This window comes from Pinus tabuliformis, chromosome 6 (assembly GCF_031772625.1).
Source record: "Pinus tabuliformis cultivar Carrire ecotype Pingquan chromosome 6, CPIR1, whole genome shotgun sequence".
NCBI lineage: Eukaryota > Viridiplantae > Streptophyta > Pinopsida > Pinales > Pinaceae > Pinus > Pinus tabuliformis.
Window position 1 is genome coordinate 1,508,537,684 of NC_142292.1, and position 24,350 is coordinate 1,508,562,033.

Consider the following 24,350-nt stretch of genomic DNA (forward strand, 5'->3'; position numbering starts at 1 on the left):
CATATATTACATGTACACATCACCATAGGTACAATCACTAAATATACAACATACACAGCATATACACAACAATAGTATTACACATCCAAAACCACATTGTCTCTACTAGGAAACCTTGCTTATAGTGTCTCTCTATCATTCATGCTTATCCTAGCATGTCACAGATCTCACTGATTTCATTCAGCTGATGTATCCCTCAAAGTTACATGTCATAACATAAGCATATGCATAATACAAGCATACAATATCAATTCATACTCACATTATACTGACCTCATATATTTGTCATGACCACTCTCCCCACATGATTCCCCATAAGATCACGAACCTCGTCATGCAACTCACCAGCATAAGAAATTATTCCTCCATAAGAACGATTTTGATGAACTTGTCAGACAAAGGTGTATATATATATATAAACATCAACATAAAATAATCATGATCCCCGGTGACCTTTTCAGATAACAATGTACATACATACATATATGCATATAAACATTAGCATAAAGCAATCATGATCACAACACAATTACTAGATATCATAAGGCTAGGTTTAAGATAACTTCCTTTATTCATGCACATCATTGAGAACAATTGTTCCCAATATAGCCAAGGAATCAAATGCCTCACATCCACATATTTTACCTTTCTTGATTACCTTACTCATGACTATATTGCCACCGTCGACCATTTACACTAATGGACCAAACCAACTTAGCCGAACGTCATACTCGTTCCTTTAGTTGCACTTACACATTCACAAGCTTTATTTCAGTCTTTCATTACCTGTTGGGTTTCATTCATCTCTTCTTGAGCTCCATTTACTTTCCTCTTTCGCAACTGATTCCCAATACACTCAAAACATAAAAGGAAAGAAAAAATGAAACCAAGAAGAAAACCATGAAAACCAATAACAATACAACACCGTGAACAAAGTGGTATGGCCATACACTAGATGGAAACAAAATTCAAATCAAGATCAACAAATCACAAAAGACTAAAAGCACAAGACTGGCAACAAACACCATGAGTCAATCCCCATGGGTTCCCAGTGCTTCCAAGGGAAAGCTCAACTTGATCCTTCTTTAATATTTCATGGCAATCTCCTTTTTCATGCGATCCCCTACATCATACTTCCATAAACACATAAATTTCTGATTTGAATGTTGGGAAAATTTGTTAATGCTATGAAAGCTCCCTCATCAGTATTAGGAAAATGTGTTTAGGATTGTCTCATATTAACCAAAATGTGACGAATTATGTGTCAAGTGTTGAGTGTCTTTTATGAGAAATTTATGAGGTTAAATTACCTGTTTAGAACACATATATAGTAAGTAAATTGCAAATAAATAAAACACAACAAACTCATAACACAAAGTTGATAAACGAGTTCACCCCTCCTAGGCTACGTCTCCTTGCACCTGCTTCAATGGCTAGGCCGGCTTTGGATTAATGGTCAATTCTCTGATTACATGAACTTGCAATGCTCCAATCACTTTTCAACCTTCTCCATTGGATTCAAAAGACCCAAAAAACCGAAAAATGACTATCCTAGCTCTGCAATCGGAGTTCAGCTGATCTAAGCTTGACCTCCTCTCCCGGTGGCCCTAGGCTTCCATAAACTTAAATGTATAAAATCATGTATAGAAGTTACTTTCTACCCCTACAACCTATTCCATTGTGTTTAGAGCATCCAAATCATCTAGGAATGACTCTTTTTGAGCCAAAATTGGTCGAATTATGAAGAAGTTATGGTCTCTTTAGTTTTCCCTAGGAAAACTCCACCAAATCTGGAGAAACTCCAGTTAACACTGCCAAATTTGGAGTAAAAGCCAAATTTATCAGGCCCGCCAAAACTACCACAAAGTTAAACCGAAATTAATTAATGGTTAATCATGGGTTAATTAAGGCTAAACTCCACTTAGCACGTTAATGGCGCAGTTAGCACTTAATGTTGCCACTTGGTTTTGGTGTTGGTCACATATTGGAAGTTACCCAGCTATTAGGCTACCCTGATGGTTATGGTATCTACTAGAGGTTAACATTGGCGTGTTCACATGTTGAGGTTAAGTTTAGCACCCACCTCCCAAACCTTTGACGCTTAAACTTTAAATAGACATTGCACCCACCATATGTTAAGACATATGGTTATGGTATAGTGGTAATATATTTTGCTTGGGTGGGTGAGGTCATGAGTCCAATTCCCTGACCTACCAAAACAATTTTATCCACCTTTTTATAGGGAATGTGGCGGCCTTCGTGCTTGCCACATGTTAGCCTCTCATTGATCCACCTAAAATGCTCTAGAACAATCCAATGATGACACTTGTCATCACCCAATTGAGCCACTTGTGGGAATATTCTAGGAATATTCTAAGGAATATTACTTAGACTTTTTATTACTGGGATGTACGGATGCCTAGTCAGCATCCCAGTCAGCCCTGTACCCAAAATTTCCCTGTTTGACAAAATGGACAACAGGCTCTAACTTTCTAATACGAACTCCGTTTTGAGTGAAACAAGTTGTGTTACGATCATATCGCAGAGATGGACATGGTCGATTAGGTTTTTAGTGATTCTGAGCACTTTGATTTTTGAGCCAATTTTTGCCTCTAATCCAGATTCTGATCATTCCTTCCCACTGACGAGATTTTGGATCCACAAAAGTTGGTTATCTAATGAGAGCTGAATAATCTTCTCCTTCCCAAGTTCTATCAATTGTTTCTACCTAGAAAAACCTCCATGACAATCACTTGGTTCAATGAGATGCCTTGCCTTGCAAATGGCTTGGCACTTCAACCAACGTTCTCCTTTTGTTGTTGACCCAATCCAACACTTGTTGGATGCTTACTGATTAAACACCCTGTTGTACCAAAGTGATCCCTCAGTGCTTGGAAAGTTAATTTTTATGGCCTTCCCACTGAGAACCATGTTCCTCCTTTGCAACACATGCATTCGATGCAAGCTTCTCCTTGGAAACCACTCTTCCAAGATAATCCCATCTAAGTGAACTACAACAATGAGTTCCAATATCAGTAATAACAAGAAAATAAATGACCATTATTTTACCTCCACGGTTCCAAATTCCACATTTAGAAGAATGCATTCGCCATCTCTTTTGCCTCTTGGCATCAATACATCAAATGGTCTACAATGGCTACAATTGTTTTTGGAATTTTTCTCCACTTTCGCTTCTTGATTCCATCATCTTCCAATATTAACATGTTGCTCATGTCATGATTTGAGAACGATGGCTAATCATGAGCATCTTGCTCAAGCGTGGACCTTCCAAAATCCTATGACATCTTGTCACAAACCATTAACCTTGGAAAACACTCATGTAAGAATATAACTTGACAACCTCTTCTTTTTGCTTCTTCAAAGAAACAAATGTCACATCATGTGAACATAGCCATGTACTCTTACATATTGTTGTATAAAACATCAACTAAACATAAGTCGACAAAACATGCTTCTTGAAACAACTAACTTTCAAGTCAAGAAAAAGCATGTACATCAACTTGACGATTTACAACAAGAATTCCACATTCTCATGAAACAATTCATCACATCTCCCTTTCATCTTTGGAGACAAAATCAACTCTTCCAAGTTGATATAACATACATGTATCAATCAATTGACCACACAAGCCAACACTCATGCATGTTCAAATGTTCAACATTCTCAAGTTGACAACATACATGTTAACAAAGCAATCAACAAACACACATCAGTCACTCATGCATGTTCAAGCACAATAAAACTATCAAAAATTCCATTGTTCATACACACAAACTTTCATGCATGTATAACAATTCTCAACTCTTTCACAAGTACAATCACAAGTACAAGAATCCCATTGGTATGTACGAGTACTTAAAGAGATAAAATGACCAAATTTGCTGCAATAAAGTGAGTTAACATACTCCACTTTCAAACACCTTCCTGGCGTAAACATGAAAGTTCAAGAATGCAACATGCATGAAAATTTGTAGTTGCAAATTTCCATATTTGTTGCATTTAAGTGAGTCAACATAAATGTAATTTTCTAGCATCTTGCTTCATGCAATATGAAGCATACGTTTAGGAGAAAAGAAATGCATCCAAATAACAAAGAAATGCATCAATAAGGAAAAATTTTAATCAATTATCAAAAGAAATTCAAGGCCTTAATTGGTTAAGAAATCTAACCATATCTTTCCAAACCATTTCAATGGCACTTCTTTCAGCTGCACTTCATCATGTGTATCATCCTGACCCAAATCAATCATGGAATCTTCTTTTCCATTCTTGCCAAAATCTCTCTCCACCTTCTTCAAATGTCGTGGATGACTTCTTGGATGCAATGTCCAACACTTGTCTATAAGATGACCCTGCTTATGGCAATGAGTGCAAAATAATTACATCTTCTTTTCAACATGGTTTCTATTATCCAATGGATCTTTGGCTTTTTGTCCCTTTTGTTTTGAATGTTTCCTGTGTATGGCTATCCTCTTCCAACACCTTGAAATAGTATGGTTATTCAAACCACAAAAGGAACATGTAAATTTTCTCCAAAGCTTATGTAATATTTACCATGTTTATCATAATCAAAAGAAACTTGATTAAAGGCATATTTATACCTTGCACATTCACCTTTATCGCCTTCTTGAATAGGTGAATTTGATGAGGTAGTGGCTCTCTTCAGAATACCAATAATGGTTTCAATGACCTTAGAGCTTTGAACATCCTCTTGTTTGCCATTTCCGCTAGTTTCATGCTTATGAGCATCTTCTTGCAAAGTGGATTTAAAACTTTTGCATTCCTCATGAAAGCAAACTTCACAAACTTGAGTTAATTAACATGTAATTAAAGTCCTTCTTGGAACACCTTCATGTGCCTCCCTGGATTTGAAGCATTCTCCATCATGTTGTCCATAACGAAGACCCAAATACCTAGCCCTTTCCTCAACAACAATTGCCTCAACTATGCCTTTTGCATGTTTTCCTAACCCTTTACCTTCATAACCCATATTTATCAATAATTTGGATCTCCTATTCCTCTAGTGTGTCTTTAAAAAGAACAAAAACATTCATTTTAAGAGTAAATTGAAGATAAACTTAAATTTCAGACCTCATTTTCATGCACATACTTGGCTAGGGTTTCCTTGGCATCATGGAGTTGAATCTCCATCTCATGCATCTTTTAGAGAAGCTCTTGCTTATCCTCCTTCATGGCCATCAACTCCTCTTTAAGTATAGTGTTCTCCTTCCTATCTTCATTCATCTCTTACGCCATATCTCTCATGATGATAAGCTCTTGCAACATCTCTAAATGAAAGAGTCTTGCTAAGGAAGATGGATTAGAAACATCACTTGTTGAAGCTGCCATCACATTTGTAATGCATAAAAAAGCTTCACAAAGCTTCAAAAAGTTTCTCAACAAAGAAAAATCTCCCTTGTTTAGCTTACACACATAAACTTGCACACAGTTTATTCTCCTTGCACAAATACAAAACCAATAGCAAATTTTCTAGCTAACCTTGGCAAACCATCTCAAGGTTAAAATGAGCTAGCAAGTGCTCTGATACCAACTTGATATGAATGTTGCAAAAACATGTTAATGATATGTAAGCTCCCTCATCAGTATTAGAAAAATGTGTTTAGGATCGTCTCATATTAACCAAAATGTGAGGAATTATGTGTCAAGTGTTGAGTGTCTTTTATGAGAGACTAATGAGGTTAATTAGATGTTTAAAACACATGTACAACAAATAAATTGCAGAGAAGTAAAACACAACAAACTCATAACACAAAGTTGATAAAGGAGGTCAACCCTCCTAGGCTACATCTCCTTGGACTTGCTTCAATGGCTAGGCCCTCTTTGGATTAATGGCCAATTCTTTGATTCCATGCACCTGTAGTGCTCCAATGACTTTTGAATCTAATCAATTTGATATAGAAGACCCAAAAACCCCAAAAATGACTATACAAGCTCTGCAATTGGACTTCAGCTGATCTAGTCATGACCTCCTCTCCTGGTGGCCCTAAGCTTCCTTAAACTTAAACATAGCAAAATCACATAAGTGCATTTCTACCCCTGCAACCTATTCCATTGTGTTCAGAGCATCCAAGTGATCTAGGAATGACTCTTTTTGAGCCAAAATTGTTCGAATTATGAAGACGTTATGGCCTCTTCAGTTTTCCCAAGGAAAACTCCACTAAATCTGGAGAAACTCCTGTTAATCCAACCAAATTTGGAGTAAAAGCGGAATTTATCGGACCTTCCAAAACTACCGCCAAGTTAAACTGAAATTAATTAATGGTTAATAATGGGTTAATTAATGCTAAACTCCACTTAGCACGTTAATGGCATGGTTAGAACTTAATGTTGCCTCTTCGTTTCAGTGTTTATCACATGTTGGCAGTTACCTGGCAGTTAGGCTACCCTGACAGCTACGGTAACTACTAGAGGTTAATGTTGGTGTATTCACATGCTGAGGTTAAGTTTAGCGCCCACCTCCCAAACCTTTGGCACTTAAACTTTAAATACACATTGCGCCCACCATATGTTAAGACATATGGTTATGGTATAGAGGTAAGCTATTGCACTTGTGTGGGTTAGGTCATGAGTTCAATTCCATGGCCTGCCAAAACAATTTTACCCGACCTTTGAGAGGGCACGTCGTGGCCTCTAGGCTTGCCATGCGTCAGCCTCTCATTGGTCCACCTAAAATGCTATAGACTAATCTAATGTGACACTTGTCACGACCCAACTGAGCCACCTATGGGAATATTCCTTGGAATATTATTTTTTTCTGACAGGGTTGTACGAATGCCTGGTCATCATCCTAGTCAACCTTGTACCCAAAATTTGCCTATTTGACAAAACGGACAACAAGTTCTAACTTTCTCATACGAAATTTGTTTTGAGTGAAATGAGTTGCGCTGGGATCATATCACTGAGACAGATGTGGTCGCTCATATTTTGAGAAATTCTAAGAACTTTGATTTTTGAGCAAATTTTTTCCTCTAAATCAGATTTCGATTAGTCCTTCCCACTAACGAGATTTTCGAACCACAAAAGCTAGTTATTTGATTAGAGCTGAATACTCTTCTCCTTCCCAAGTTCTATCAATTGATTCTAACTAGAAAAATTTCCATGACAAACACTTGGGTTCACTGACATGCTTTACCTTGCAAATGGCTTGAAACTTCAACCAATGTTCTCCTTTTGTTACTAAACCAATCCAACAGTTGATGGATGCCTGTTGATTAAACACCCTGCTGTACCAAAGTAATACCTTGGTGCTTGAAAGCTGACTGATGGCCTTCCCACTGAGAATCATGTTCCTCCTTTGCAATGCATGCATTCGATGCAAGCTTCTCCTTGGAAACCACTTTTCCAAGTTAAGCACATCTAAGTGAACTACAACAATGAGTTCCAATATCAGCAATAAAAATAAAATAAATGACAATTCTTTTACCTCCACGGTTTCAAATTCCACATCTGTAAGAATGCATTCACCATCTCTTTCACTTCTTGGCGTCAACACATCAAATGGTCTACAATGGATGCAAATTTTTTTGCATTTTTGTCCACTTTTGCTTCTTGATTCCATCATCCTCCAGTATTAACATGTTCCTCATGTCATGATTTGAGAATGAAGGCTAATCTTGAGCCTCTTGCTCAAGCGTGGACCTTCCAAAATCCTGCAACATCTTGTCACAAGAAACACCATGAACCTTGAAAAACACTCATGCAAGAATATACCTTGATGACCTCCTCTTTTTTCTCCTTCAAAGCAACATATGTCACATCGTGTGAAAATCTCCATGTACTATTACATCTGGGTGTATAAAACATCGACTAAACACAAGTCGATAAAACATGTTTCTTCAAACAACTGAATTTCAAATCAAGCAAAATCATGTACGACAACTTGAAGATATACAACAAGAATTCCACACTCTCATGAAACAATTCGTCACATCTCCCTTTCATATTTGGAGATAAAATCAACTCTTCCAAGTCGATATAACATACATGTAACAATAAATTAACCACACGGCCGACACTCATGCATGTGCAAATGTTCAACATTCTCAAGTTGAGAACATACATGTTGACAAAGCAATCAACCTACACAAGTCAATCACTCATGCATGTTCAAGCACAATGAAACTATAAAAAATTCCATTGTTCACACACACAAACTCTCATGCATGTATAAAAATTCTCAACTCTCCGACAAGTACAATCACAAGTACAAGAATCCCATTGGTATGTACGAGTACTTAAAGAGCTGAAATGACCAAATTTGTTGGAATAAAGTGATTCAACATACTCCACTTTTGAACTCCTTCCTAGCATAAACATGCAAGTTCAAGAATGAAACATGCATGCAAATTTGTAGTTGCAAATTTCAATCTTTGCTGCATCTAAGTGAGTCAACATAACTCTACTTTTCCAACATCTTGCTTCATGCAATATGTGGCATACTTTCAGGAGAAAAGAGATGCATCCAAATAACAAGCAAATGCATCAATAAGGCAAAATTTGAATCAATTATCAACATAAATGCAAGGCCTTAATTGGTTAAGAAATCTAACCATCTCTTTCCAAACCGTTTCAATAGCGCTTCTTTCAGCTGCACTTCATCATGTGTATCATCTTGAACCACATCAATTATGTAGTTTTCTTCTCCATTCTTGCCAAATTATCTCTCCACCTTCTTCAAATGTTGTGGATGAATTGTTGGATGTAAAGTCCCACACTTGTCTACAAGATGACGCTGCTTATGGAAATGAGTGCAAAATAATAGCATCTTCTTTTCAACATGGTTTCCATTATCCAATGGATCTTTGGCTTTCTGTCTCTTTTGTTTTGAAAGTTTCTTGTGTATGGCTATATTCTTCCAACACTTCGAAACAGTATGGTTATTCAAACCACAAAATGAACATGTAAATTTTCTCCAAATCTTATGTGAATATTTACCATGTTTATCATAATCCAAAGAGACTTGATTAAAGGCGGATTTATACCTTGAACATTCACCTTTGTTGCCCTCTTGAAGAGGTGAATTTGATGAGGTAGTGGCTCTCTTCAGAATACCAACAATGGTTTCAATGACCTTAGAGCTTTCAACATCCACTTGTTTGCCATTTCCACTAGTTGCATGCTTATGAGCATATTCTTGCAAAGTGGGTATAAAACTTTTGCATTCCTCATGAAAAGAAACTTCACAAGCTTGAGGTACTGAGCATGTAATGAAAGTCCTTCTTGGAACACCTTCATGTGCCTCCTTGGCTTTGGAGCATTCTCCATCATGTTGTCCATAACCAAGACCCAAATACATAGGCCTTTCCTCAAGAACAATTGGCTCAACTATGCCTTGTGCATGTTTTCCTAACCCTTTACCTTCATAGCTCATCTTCATCAATAATTTGGATCCCATTACTCTATTGTGTCTTTCAAAAGCACTAAGACATTCATTTTGAGAGGAAATTGAAGATAAAGTTGAATTTCATACCTCACTTTCATGCACATACTTGGCTAGGGTTTCCTTGGCATCATGGAGATGAATCTCCATCTCATGCATCTTTTCAAGAAGCTCTTGATTCTCCTCCTTCATGGCCATCAACTACTTTTTAAGTATAGTGTTCACCTTCCTATCTTCATTCATCTCTTACACCACATCTCTCATGATGATTAGCTCTTGCAACATCTGTAAATCAAAGAGCCTTGCTAAGGATGATGGATTAGAAACATCACTTGTTAAAGCTTCCATCACATCTCTAATGCATAAAAAAGCTTCACAAAGCTTCAAAACATTTATCAACAAAGAAGCATCTCCCTTCTTCAACTTACACACATAAACTTGCACACAATTAAATTCTCCTTGTACAAATACAAAACCAATAGCTAATTTTCTAGCTAACCTTGGCAAGCCATCTCAGGGTTAAAATGAGCTAACAAGTGCTTTGATACTAACTTGATCTAAATGTTGGGGAAACCTCTTAATGCTATGCAAGCTCCCTCATCGGTATTATAAAAATGTGTTTAGGATCGTCTCATATTAACCAAAATGTGAGGAATTATGTGTCAAGTGTTGAGTGTCTTTCATGAGAAATTTTTGATGTTAATTATCTATTTAAAACACATGTACAGTAAGTAAATTGCAGGGAAATAAAACAAAACAAACTCATAACACAAATATGATAAAGGAGGTCACCCCTCCTAGGCTACATCTCCTTGGACCTGCTTCAATGGCTAGGCCCTCTTTGGATTAAATGTCAATTCTCTGAATACATGCACCTGCAGTGCTCCAATGCCTTTTCAACCTACTCCATTGAATTCAGAAGACCCAAAAACCCCAAAAATGACTATCCAAGCTCTGTCATTGGACTTTAGTTGATCTATGCTTGACCTGCTCTCGTGATGGCCCTAATATTCGTTAAACTTCAACATAGAAAAGTCACATACAAAATTAACTTTCTGCCCCTATAACCTATTCCATTGTGTTCAGGGTATCCAAATCATCTAGGAATGACTCTTTTTGAGCCAAAATTGATCGAATTATGAAGAAGTTATGGTCTCTTCAGTTTTCCCTATGAAAACTCAACCAAATCTAGAGAAACTCTAGCAAACCCAGCCAAATTTGGAGTAAAAGCCGAATTTATCAAACCCACCAAAACTACCGCCAAGTTAAACCAAAATTAATTAATGGTTAATCATGGGTTAATTGACACTAAACTCTACTTAGTGTGGCAATGGCGTAGTTATCACTTAATGTTGCCTCTTGGTTTCGGTGTTTGTCACATGTTAGCGGTTACCCAACAGTCAAGCTACCCTGACTGTTACGGTAACTGCTAGAGGTCAACGTTGGTGCCTTCACATGCTAAGGTTAAGGTTAGCACCCACCTCCCAAACCTTTGGCGCTTAAACCTTAAATACACATTCTTCCCACCATATGTTAAGACATATGGTTATGGTATAGAGGTATGATATTGCGCTTGTGTGGGTGAGGTCACGAGTTCAATTCCCTAGCCTACCAAAACAATTTTACCCAACCTTTGAGAGGGCATGTCACGGCCTCTATGCTTCCCACGTGTCAACCTCTCATTGGTCAACCTAAAATGCTCTAGACCAATCCAATGCTGACACTTTTCATGACCCAATTGATCCACCTATGGGAATATTCTTTGGAATATTCTTTTTCTGACTGGGTTATATGAATGCCTAGTCAACATCCCAGTCAGCCTTGTACCCAAAATTTGCCTATTTGACAAAACAGACAACAGGCTCTAACTTTCTCATACGAAATCCATTTTGAGTGAAACGAGTTGCGCTGGGATTTTATCACTGAGTTGGACGTGGATGTTCAGATTTTGAGTGATTCCGAGAACTTTGATTTTTGAGCAAATTTTTGCCTCTAATCCAGATTTCGATCAGTCCTTGCCACTGACGAGATTTTGGACCCATAAAAGCTGGTTATCTGATGAGAATTGAATACTATTCTCCTTCCCAAGTTCTATCAATTGATTCTACCTGGAAAAATCTCCATGACAACCACTTGGGTTCACTAACATGCCTTGCCTTGCAAATGGCTTGGCACTTCAACCAATGTTCTCCTTTTGCTGCTAACCCAATCCAATACTTGATGGCTTCTTGTTGATTAAACATCCTGTTGTACCAAAGCAATCCCTTGGTGCTTGGAAAGCTTATTGATGGTCTTCCCATTGATAATCATGTTCCTCCTTTTCAACACATGCATTCGATGCAAGCTTCTCCTTGGAAACCACTTTTCCAAGTTAAGCCCATTTGAGTGAACTACAACAATGATTTCCAATATCAGTAATAAAAGGAAAAGAAATGACCATTCTTTTACCTCCATGGTTCCAAATTCCACAACTAGAAGAATGAATTCAACATCTCTTTCGCTTCTTGGCGTCAACACATCAAATGGTCTACAATGGCTACAAATGTTTTTGGCATTTTTGTCCACTTTCGCTTCTTCATTCCATCATCCTCCAGTATTAACATGTTGCTCATGTAATGATTTGAGAATGAAGGCTGATCATAAGCCTCTTGCTCAAGCATGGACCTACCAAAATCCTGCAACATCATGTCACAAGAAACACCATGAACCTTAAAAAACACTCATGCAAGAATATAAATTGATGACCTCTTCGTTTTTCTTCTTCAAAGCAACAAAAGTAACATCATGTGAAAAACGGCATGTACTCTTACATCTGGGTGTATAAAACATTGACTAAACACAAGTTGACAAAACATGCTTCTTCAAACAACCGAATTTCAAGTCAAGCAAAAGCATGTACAACAACTTGAAGATATACAATAAGAATTCCACATTCTCATGAAACAATTCGTCACATCTCCCTTTCATCTTTGGAGACAAAATCAACTCTCCCTTTCATCCTTGGAGACAAAATCAACTCTTCCAAGTCGATATAACATACATATAACAATCAATCAACCACACAAGCCGACACTCTTGCATGTGCAAATGTTCAACATTCTCAAGTTGACAACATACATGTTAACAAAGCAATCAACCAACACAAGTCAATCACTCATGCATCTTCAAGCACAATGAAACTACAAAAAATTCCACTGTTCACACACACAAACTCTCATGCATGTATAATAATTCTCAACTCTCCAACAAGTACAATCACAAGTACAAGAATCCCATTGGTATGTACGAGTACTTAAAGAGCTGAAATGGACAAATTTGTTGGAATAAAGTGATTCAACATACTCCACTTTCAAACACCTTCCTACTGTAAAAATTAAAGTTCAAGAATGCAACATCCATGAAAATTTGTAATTGCAAATTTCCATCTTCTCTGCATCTAAGTGAGTCAACATAACTCTACTCTTCCAACATCTTGCTTCATGCAATATGCAACATATTTTTAGGAGAAACGAATTGCATCCAAATAACAAGGAAATGCATCAATTATCAAAAGAAATGCAAGGCCTTAATTGATTAAGAAATCTAACCATTTGTTTCCAAACCATTTCAATGGCGCTTCTTTCAACTACACTTCATCATGTGTATCATTCTTACCCACATCAAATATGGAGTCTTCTTTTCTGTTCTTGCCAAATTCTCTCTCCACCTTATTCAAATGTCGTGGATGACTTGTTGGATGAAAAGTCCAACACTTGTCTGCCAGATGACCCTGCTTATGGAAATGAGTGCAAAATAATTGCATCTCCGTTTCAACATGGTTTCCATTATCCAATGGATCTTTGGATTTCTGGCCCTTTTGTTTTGAAAGTTTCTTGTGTATGGTTTTCTTCTTCCAACACCTTGAAATAGTATGGTTATTCAAACCATAAAAGGAACATATAAATTTTCTCCAAATCTTATGTGGAGATTTACCATGTTTATCGTAATCAAAAGAGACTTTGTTAAAGGCATATTTATACCTTGAACATTCACCTTTGTCACCTTCTTGAAGAGGTGAATTTGATGAGGTAGTGGCTCTCTTTAGAATACCAACAACAGTTTCAATGACCTTAGAGATTTCAACATCCTCTTGTTTGCCATTTCCACTAGTTGCGTGCTTATGAGCATCTTCTTGCAAAGTGGGTATAAAACTTTTGCATTCCTCATGAATACAAACTTCACAAGCTTGAGGTAATGAGCATGTAATGAAAGTCCTTCTTGGAACACCTTCACGTGCCTCCTTGGCTTTGGAGCATTGTCCATCATGTTGTCCATAACCAAGACCCAAATACCTAGGCCTTTCCTGAAGAACAATTGGCTCAACTATGCCTTATGCATGTTTTCCTAACCCTTTACCTTCATAACCCATCTTCATCAATAATTTGGATCCTATTACTCTAGTGTGTGTTTCATAAGTACTAAAAAAATCATTTTGAGAGGAAATTGAAGATAAACTTCAATTGCGTACCTCATTTTCATGCACATACTTGGCTAGGGTTTTCTTGGCATCATGGAGATGAATCTCCATCTCATGCATCTTTTCAAGAAGCTCTTGATTCTCCTCCTTCATGGCCATCAACTACTTTTTAAGTATAGTGTTCACCTTCCTATCTTCATTCATCTCTTACACCACATCTCTCATGATGATTATCTCTTGCAACATCTCTAAATCAAAGAGTCTTGCTAAGGATGATGGATTAGAAACATCACTTGTTGAAGCCTCCATCACATTTGTAATGCATAAAAAAGCTTCACAAAGCTTCAAAAAGTTTCTCAACAAAGAAGCATCTCCATTCTTCAGCTTACACACATAAACTTGCACACAGTTAAATTCTCCTTGCACAAATACAAAACCAATAGCTAATTTTCTAGCTAACCTTGGCAAACCATCTCAGAGTTAAAATGAGCTAACAAGTGCTCTAATACCAACTTGATCTAAATGTTGGGCAAACCTGTTAATGCTATGCAAGCTCCCTCATCAGTATTATAAAAACCTCTAAGATGATATGCTCTTACCTCGAATTCCATTATTTCAACTTCACTTTAATTATCTACATCTCCTGCACTATCTTAGCCAGTACATTTGCATCATAATAACCAACATTGACTTGATGACCTAAAATGCATACAATGACCTCATGCACAATAACCTTCACCATGAAAATGCATGCATAACAACATATAGGCACTGACATGCATAACAAATTCATACATAAGCGTACACTCATGATGACACATCCCACAACAACACCATCAACCTTCACATGGTGGCATCACTACAACCATGATCAACACCACGAAAATGCAATAAGCACATGGAATACATGCATAAGGAACACATATGCAACCGACATAAATGCATGACCAGCACATCACCCATCCAATTTGAGGGGTGAACCATGCTCTGATACCACTCTGTAACAACCATCCACCCACATCTACCCAGGTGTTGTGGTAAAAAACACAACCCCCCCATTTTTGACTTGTTCAACTCAAATAATGGGGACCCTTTCTATAAAATTTTGGATAAACACCTTTTTCCATTTTTATTTAGTTGATTGCCCTACGCTTTTGTTATTTTTTCATTTTCTTTCAATTCTTGTTTTGATTGCTTTGTTAAAAATCGATTTTTTATAAGCTTCTCATTGATGCTTGTTTTACCTTATTTGGTCAACTAGTTTGAAAATGGTACTCCTTTGAAGTCTCATTGATTTATCTGGCCTGCGTTAAAAATGCATAAAATGTACAATATTGCATTTTGTAAATAAATTAGCTCAATAATTGGCTGTAGTTTATTTTATTTTCTATTTTCACAGTAGTTGTAGTTTATTTTAGTGGCTGTAGTTTAGATAATAGCATAACTAAATCAAAAACCTCATAAAAATAAATTAAAACTTATTTCGCGATCGGAGGATCGCATCGAGACTTTCCTAAGGAAGCATCTCTTAAATCCCCGATACCCCTCCCAACACCAATTGCGAAAAAGCATACATGGCAAACAGAGGATGCAGACAACCATTGGAGCAATAGAGGAGTAGACAGAGCATCAGAGGAAGCAGATTACGCAATCGGGAGCTATTGGAGGCAAAACCCATCTATGTATGTATTAACAGCTACCAGAGCAACAATCCAGAGGAAGAGCACAGGAGACAGCGATAGAGCAAACAGGGGAGCAAACAGAGCCATGGGATGCAACAGTCATAGCTATCGGGAGCCATATATCCACAAATACACTATCGGGGCGGAAAGGAAAAGCTTATATATGTGTGCAAAGAATACTCTATCAGAGGTAGAAGTGTTAACGCTATTGGGCCGTACAACCCATATAGCATCGCCTCTGTGTATTTACTTGTTTATCACCGATTTCTTTATATGCAAAGAAATCACGCTAAACACTTAGCTGATTCAGAAAGTGGATTTGAAAATATATGCACGGGAGATTTGGGATCCTATTGGGTCCGACACAAAATGTCGCCTCGGAACTTCGGGAACGAAGTCATACAGTGGTATGTGGCTCCTTTGTGATCGTCAATAGCGATGAACGATGCGGACTTGATGCGACATCACAACTTGGCTCATAATAATATTGCGTCCGTCATATCGGAAGTTATGTATCACATCGCTTAAAGCCTTGTCACATTAAAACTTCGATTGCGACAATAACATGGACCCATTGCACATTATAAAACAGTTTAAATAATATCGCGTTCGCAGGAGGATCGGCCACCGACTATCGGCGATGCCATGGGCTCGATGTATAAAGAACCCCGACACCTCCCCGATGTCGATTGCCGATACCACTCCATATCCCAGTCGCCGATTGCGAAAAGTAAAAAAGGCATGTCACATGGCAAGTTCATTTGATTTAATATTAAGATAATTTTTCATTGCCCGATCGGAAGATCGGATTGGATATCTCCAATGTGACAAAGGTTAAACCCTGACACCTTCCCGATGCCGATATGCGATATCCCGATCCTCCGATGGTTAAAAGTCAAAGGGCATAAGACATAAGTTTTAAATTTTAATGGTTTGTTTTGTTTATATTAATGAGGTTGGATTGATTCTAATGGTTTGTTTTATGGATTTCGTTTTGATTGATTCCAATGGTTTGTGAATTAATTTTGTATATATATTTCTTATTATAATAATTATATTATAATTATAATATTCATTATAATTTTAATATAATTTGAATTATAATATTAATTATATTTAAATTAATTTTTCAAATCGTTTGTATATTAGTTTAATTTTATAACTTAATTAATTTCTAATTAGATGATAATTAATTAGAATTAATTGTATATATTAGTTAGTTAATAATTAAGTTAGAATTAATAATTAGAATTCTAATTTAGGATTAAATTTCTAATTAAAAATTCTGATTTTTTGGCCAGCAACAGAATTTCTAGATTTATGCCAGATTTGACTCATCAACTTTGGAAGCTCATAGAATGAGTTTTACTTGGCCAAATGAGGTCCAAGACAGCTCATTAGAAAGATAAAATCAAGGAGAATATTTATGAGGAGGTTTAACTAATAGATTTGGTCATTTATTCGGTCGAAAATTAGGCAGAAGATCAAGCTCTGAATTTCTAAAACAAAATCAATTTTCTGAGTTATTTTCTGCATTTTCATTTGCCCAAGCCTCTTCTAATTGCAGATTCGTTTGTCAATGATATCCTTGGCCAATTAAACCATCCCAAGCATCAATATAAATCTTACACTTTATTTTAAATTATTTATTTAATTGTATTTGATTGGATTTGTTTTAAATGCCAGCAATAACATTTTGATTTTATTGTTGCATTTTAATTTATTTTGATTTCTTCTTACAGGAAAACAGGGGAAGAAATATGGAGAAAAGGATCTCAGTCAATGAGAATGCTCCAGCAATTGAAGATTAGAATTTTGGAGCAAATAAAATTGGATTTGGCAGATTTCTCTTCAACAAACTTTCTTCTCAAGAATTCCTTTGCAAATATTATAAATAGAAGATCGCAGAATGTAATAAGAGACTGCTCTCCTCTACACTTTTAGACTTCTAAAAGCACTACTTAATAGGAATTTAGAGTTGTAGGAGGGAGGAGAGAAAATCTCAGATCTGGGGATTATTGAGGATTTTCCCTTTGTATCTTGAATTATACATGAAGGGCAAAGTTTGCACTATTGTGGCTTTAGCTTTGAAAGTATAAGTTCAAGCAATGTAAAGAGTTGTTGGAGACCAGGAACAAAGAAATGGATGCAATAAATTGGTATTTCTAATACTACTATTTCAAATATCAGTTTTATTTTTATGGTAACAAGAATGTCTCATTTTATTCATGTTTGTACACTATTGTCAATATGGGTAATTTGTCTCAATGTTGTTATTATGTATCTTTGTTCTTATGAATTAAAATTTGATTTCTTAGTAGCTATTTACTCAGAAATCTGTCTTATAAAACTGATTTATTGAATGGTAATGTGTTGTGAACTATTTCCACATATTATTGCTTAATTATTGGATTTACTGATTTGATAATTAATATCATTTTTTTGAACTACTTCCTGAATGTTGTTGGTTTATTATTTCAGTTAAGAAGTCTCAATAGGATGTGTTTTGATATCCATAATATCAGTTAATTGAACTACTTCATTAACTTGATATTCATTATAAACAAGACATATTTAACATCCGAATATTTTAAATATCTTGCTCTTGGTTGGGTTAGATCTATATCTGCCTAATTAAGATAGGATTAAGATTAGTTTATTTTGCTTGCATCTTATAATAAGCGTGCATTTAGAGTAATTTCTACATTCTTTTAAGTCCTCTTCTCAAAGAGGCAAAATTTTAGTTGTGGCTTGGCTGAACCCAAATCAGCTTAAGGGTCATTCTCTTGCCTGATCAACAAGAAGAATTGATATGATATCCCTGTCTATTGGTAGTTAAAGATATATAATAAACCAATAGCGATAGGGAGAAGGTAATTGGACCTAGTTAAACCAGTCAGAGCCACCACACCAAATAGAAAAGGAGCTTCTTTAAGGTCCAGACCAGGTGGTTTTCCTCGATGTTGATGCAGCGATTTACGAGGCATCAACATTTTTGGTGCTAGAAGGAGGGCCTAATATTTTTGACTATTAGAGTCTTTTCAATTTAATACTTTATTTAATTACAATGACTCATCTTAAACTTCCAATTTGGAGTTGTATCCATGGACGTGCATCTTCCAATACTCCACTCGAAGTGGTAAGACTCTTGTCTCAGGTAAAGTTTAATGGTAAGATAAATTCTTCTGCTTTTAATCATGTCCTTCAATTTATTCAAAATGTTTCAAATTATGATTTTCAAGGAATTGATGAAGGCATCTTATGTAGACTTTTTACTCTCACATTTGCGGCAAAAGCTAGAAACTGGTGTAGAACTCTTCCAGTTGCCTCAATTCACAGCTGGGATCAATCTGTTATAATTTTCATTTCCAAATTTGACGGTTACAATTATGAACAGGTATGTGATGAAATTGAATATCTATGAAGATTTGAAAATGATCTGTTAAAGATTTTAATATTCGATTTCATTTGAATTTATTAAGATTTAAAGTTGAAGATAAACCTACGGAAGAAGAATCATTAGATTGGTTTGAATATATTTGTTCTCTTCCACCCATTCCCAATCCATATGAAATTAATTCAAGCTTTGTTCCATCCTCTTCTAATATAAATGAGAATTCCAATAAGGATGTCCAAATAAATTGTGATGAAGTTGTTTCACAAAGCTTGGAAAATATTTCTATTCAAATGCAAGAAGACAACAGCAGCAATTTTGGAGAAAGAGCTGCATTGGAATCTGAAAATTACTCTACAGTCAATTCAGAAAATCAGATTACAAATCAAAAAGTACAAGCAACAATCAAAGTAAATAATAACATGCAAACTGCTGTACAAATTTCTGAATTTTTCCATGATGAGCAAATGCCAAAATCAGAACAGCAAAGCAGCCTTCTTCAAGAAAGCATGAGCACACAAAGGAATGATTTAGAATCTGAAATTTACAATGAGCATAATGCACAAGAGTTCTCAAACAGAGACAGTTTTAAATGCATTGTTTCAGGTTCACATTTTTCCCTTTATCCTGATATTTTTAATGATGGTAATTTTTCCCCTCTTGGTATTAATGATATTTTAGAAATTAAAGAGGATTATTTAAATGAATTACCAATAAAATTTTATCAAGATAGAAAAACAATAATTGATCATTCTTTTGCCATTAATAAACATGAAATTCTTGTTCCTCCTTGTTTGGATATATTGGATGAGATTGAAGGGAATTCTAGAGAATCTTGTGAAGTCATTTATGATAATTACTCTGACATTGAGGATGTTGATTTCTATTCCTCTCAAGGGAATCCTCATGAGAAAATTTAGATAACATCTGAGAATGAGGAACATTTCAATTTAGAAATGATTCCAACCAATCCTCATCCTAGAGCAGTGAATTATCTTCATGATTTCACTATTCAAGAAAACATTCCAATTTATGATTCATATCATGATCAAGCTTTCATTCCTATTCATAATCATAATTTTCTTTCTAATTCACAAGTTGGAATTCGAAATCACTCAAATTCCATAATTCTGGCCAATCCTTGTGAAAAAAGAAATTATTTCAAAACAATCCCAATTGTGTTGTAACATTAGTTGTACATATAGTGATTTCAGTTTATTTTTGTTTCCTCACTTATTTTGTAAAATTTAGATTTATTTTCTGATTTTATTTTTCAAATTTTTCACACTTTTCGCTGGTATATTGAGCACTTTACTATCAAACATTCAATTGATGCATTGCCCTATTGGAAAATTAAAGTTTCATATTATAATCATGAGCATCAAAAGCTATTTCAATATCAATGTCAATCGATGTTCATCTCTTATCAAAAGCTTCTATCTTCTCAAAGGCGATATCAACAAGAGAATGTAATTTTACAAATCTGCCAGCAAACTAATTTAATTAATAATTTTCCATTTCATTTGAAATATTTCCATCCATTTTCATTAATTCATTTGAAAAATATTTGGAAAATTTTCCTTCATGGAAGATTGTCAATAGCCTAACATTTACACATAACACTAACAATTTTTTCCAGGCCTATGAATCTAAAAGCTCATATCCACAATCTGGCCTGTTATCTCTTCCTTTGAACATTTCCCAATCCGTAATAGAAATCCATCCAGATTTCTATGATCCAATTGGTATTCAATTGGAAAGGAAATTTCAAGAGAAGGAGATTTTAATTAAGTTTCTAACAATAACTGTAAATTATGATTTCATATTTAATTTCCTTAGTTCAATTAGATTTGTAATTTTATTACTAACATTTGAACTATACACACATGCAGGAATTAAAATGAGAGAATGGTTACACTGGAAATATGACTATACCTAGTCATTTTCATGTATATGGTTAGAATAGGAGTAGAATTAATTTAGTTAGTTAGTTAATGTAGTTATTTTATTTTCAACAGTTCTGCAGATATAAATAAAGAAAGCAATCAACGCTTTTCATATCATATACATTTTCAGTGAAACATTTTCTTCCTATCAGAAAGTTTTAATTCTTGTTTTTCTTTTTTGAATTTCTTGCAGCAATACCTCTACCCATGAATACATCTCTTCCTATTTCGAATAATGTATTGACAGAATTTAATTGAGTATGCACCTGGCACACATTTAAATCTGTGTTGATATTCTTCCACAATTAGTGGCTTTATCGCATTCGGACCTTTAGTTTATTATCTGATTCTACAAAACACATCATATTTATTTACTGAAGGCATTATTGAACAGTCACTATAACAATACAAATTTTTCTCAAGATTAATTCGGAATGAGCAAAGCTAATAAATTGTTGTTGCATTTCAAATGGGAAGCATAGTTTCATATTTATTTCTGGTAAATTTTATATTTCCTGAACATGAATAAGCAGATTTTTTTTTTAGGCTGATTGCACACTCCGATTTAAAATAAATAATGATTTTGGGTTACAGGATTTTGGTTAGTTTGACTTCTTCATGTTTTTAATGTTAATTAAAGTAAGGAGTCAGCTAGTTTGGAGAAATTGATACCTTTTAGGTAAGATCAAAAGGAATTATCCAATGGTAAGATCCATGTACCCACTTTCATTAATTTCCATTTCATTGCTTTAGTTTCAGTTTTTTTTCTGATATATAAATCTGTTTTGCAGCGCTTCATAAAAGCTTCCAATCCTCTGCCAGATCATATTTTCGAAGTCCTATACTTTTCTCCTGGCTTTATTTCAATAAGTAGCGATAATCCTCGTCAAAACAGCTACATCAGGAAGTTTCTGAATCTTTCGTTTGTTTCTTTAAGCATTCCTTTTTTAAAAAATGATTAAGATGATGCTTAGAAACAAAAATATTGATATCAGACAGAAAGTTTTCATTGTGGCTAAATTTTATCGTCGCTGCTATCCGAAAAGCCTAAAACACTTACAACCCTGCAAGCTATGATTTTCCTAAATCTTGACATAAGAAGGATTGATTACACGATTATTTTCTTTTTCTTCATATTGTTGAGACATTGGTATAAACATTTTTGTTTGAGTTTATCTTTTGAAACTTGGATTTTCCTTTCATTTTTCGAATCTCTTCATTTTTATTTTGTTTGCTGATTTCTTTCTCATTTTAGTATAAGAATTCTTTTTATTTAGTTTTCAATTTTGATTTTGGTGACCTTGCCATGATTTATATGGAAGGCCTACTTGTTACCTAACAATGGTCAGCATACATGGAAAAAAATAGTTAATAGTCACCTATTAGCTTTTTCTTAAATCTCTTGGTGAAGTTTGATTTTCTTATTATAAAGGTAGACATACTTAAGGAAGAGATTACCAATTTAGAAAAGTTGACAAAGTATCATGAAATCTAAAAAATTCTTTTTCATTAAAATTGTAATCATTTTGAGATTTCAATATTTTATTAAGATCTTTCAAAGTTCTATTATCAGTAAAGAAAAGTTATTTTTAACCAAGTAAAGACACTTTACAGCAAAGCACCTTTAACTCTTAAATTGTCATTCTTAACTCTTAAGGAGTCAATGATTCTCCCCGTCCCGAAGAGTCTTATTTTTCTAGAGTGTCATCCAGAAATATATTTAAACTTAAAAGATAAGAGGTCTCATCATGAGCCTGCTTACCATGATCATAGGGGAAAAATAGGGTGACATTACCAACACTGCTAAACAAACCAGGGTAATGGCTTATGATTGCAAACAATTATAAGACAAGGGGTCTCATCACGAGCCAGCTTGTTCAGTCCAATTATAACCAGTGAATGGCATTGTCAACTATCTGGCCACCAAACCAGGACAATGGCTTTTAAGAACTAAAAAATAATATAAAAATATAAAAAAATAAACATATATAATGGATTTATCTCTAGATCAATAATTCTTAAATATGTGGGATTCTGAATCATTTATGATTAAAAGGTAACCCTATCGAGACTATAGATGTTTGCTGGCAGCAGTGGCTCTACATGTGACAAATGAGTATATTTTAAAAGCTAAGTTGTAAAGTGACTCCTGCTTTATCTCTACAACTAATTAAGGACTCATATAGAGTTTTGAAATATTTTAATTTATGAGAAATTTTAAGAAAAGTTACAGTTAGATGCTTCTAGCTTTTATTCAGATTAATGAACCTAGTCGAACATTTCAAAAATAATTTTCACTTCTTTAATTATTTTTACTTTGATTTTAGGAAAATCCTATTCATATTAAACAGAGATAACTGGTTCTTCTCCCGTGTGTCGGCATTGTTGTTGTAAAAAACACAAACCCCACCATTTTTGACTTGTTCAACTCAAATAATGGGGACCCTTTCTATAAAATTTTGGATAAACACCTTTTTGGATTTTTATTTAGTTGATTGCCCTACGCTTTGTTAATTTTTCATTTTCTTTCGATTCTTGTTTTGATTGTTTTGTTAAAAATCAATTTTTTATAAGCTTCTCATTGACGCTTGTTTTGCCTTATTTGGTCAACTGGTTTGAAAATGGTACTCCTTTGCAGTCTCATCATTTATCTGGTCTGCGTTAAAAATTCATAAAATGTACAATATTGCATTTTGTAAATAAATTAGCTCAATAATTGGCTATAGTTTATTTTATTTTCTATTTTCACAGTAGTTGTAGTTTATTTTAGTGGCTATAATTTAGATAATAACATAACTAAATAAAAAACCTCATAGAAATAAAATAAAACTTATTTCGCTATCGGAGGATCGCATCGGGACTTTCCTAAGGAAGCATCTCTTAAATCCCTGATACCCCTCCCAACACCGATTACGAAAAAGCATACATGGCCAACAAAGGACGCAGACAGCAATAGGAGCAACAGAGTAGACAGAACATCAGAGGAAGCAGATTACGCAATCGGGAGCTATCAGAGGCAAAACCCATCTATGTATGTATTAACAGCTATCAGAGCAACAATCCAGAGGAAGAGTGAAGGAGATAGTGATAGAGCAAACAGGGGAGCAAACAGAGCCATGGGACGCAGCAGACACAGCTATCGGGAGCCATATATCCACAAATACACTATCGGAGTGGAAAGGAAAATCTTATATATGTGTGCAAAGAATACTCTATCGGAGGCAGAAGTGTTAACGCTATCGGGCCGTAGAACCCATATAGCATCGCCTCTGTGTATTTACTTGTTTATCACCGAATGCTTTTTACACAGAGAAATCACGCTAAACACTTAGCTGATTCGGAAAGCGGACTTGAAAATATATGCACGGGAGATTTGGGATCCTATCGGGTCCGGCACACAATGTCGCATCGGAACTTCGGGAGCGAAGTCATACAGTGGTAAGTGGCCCC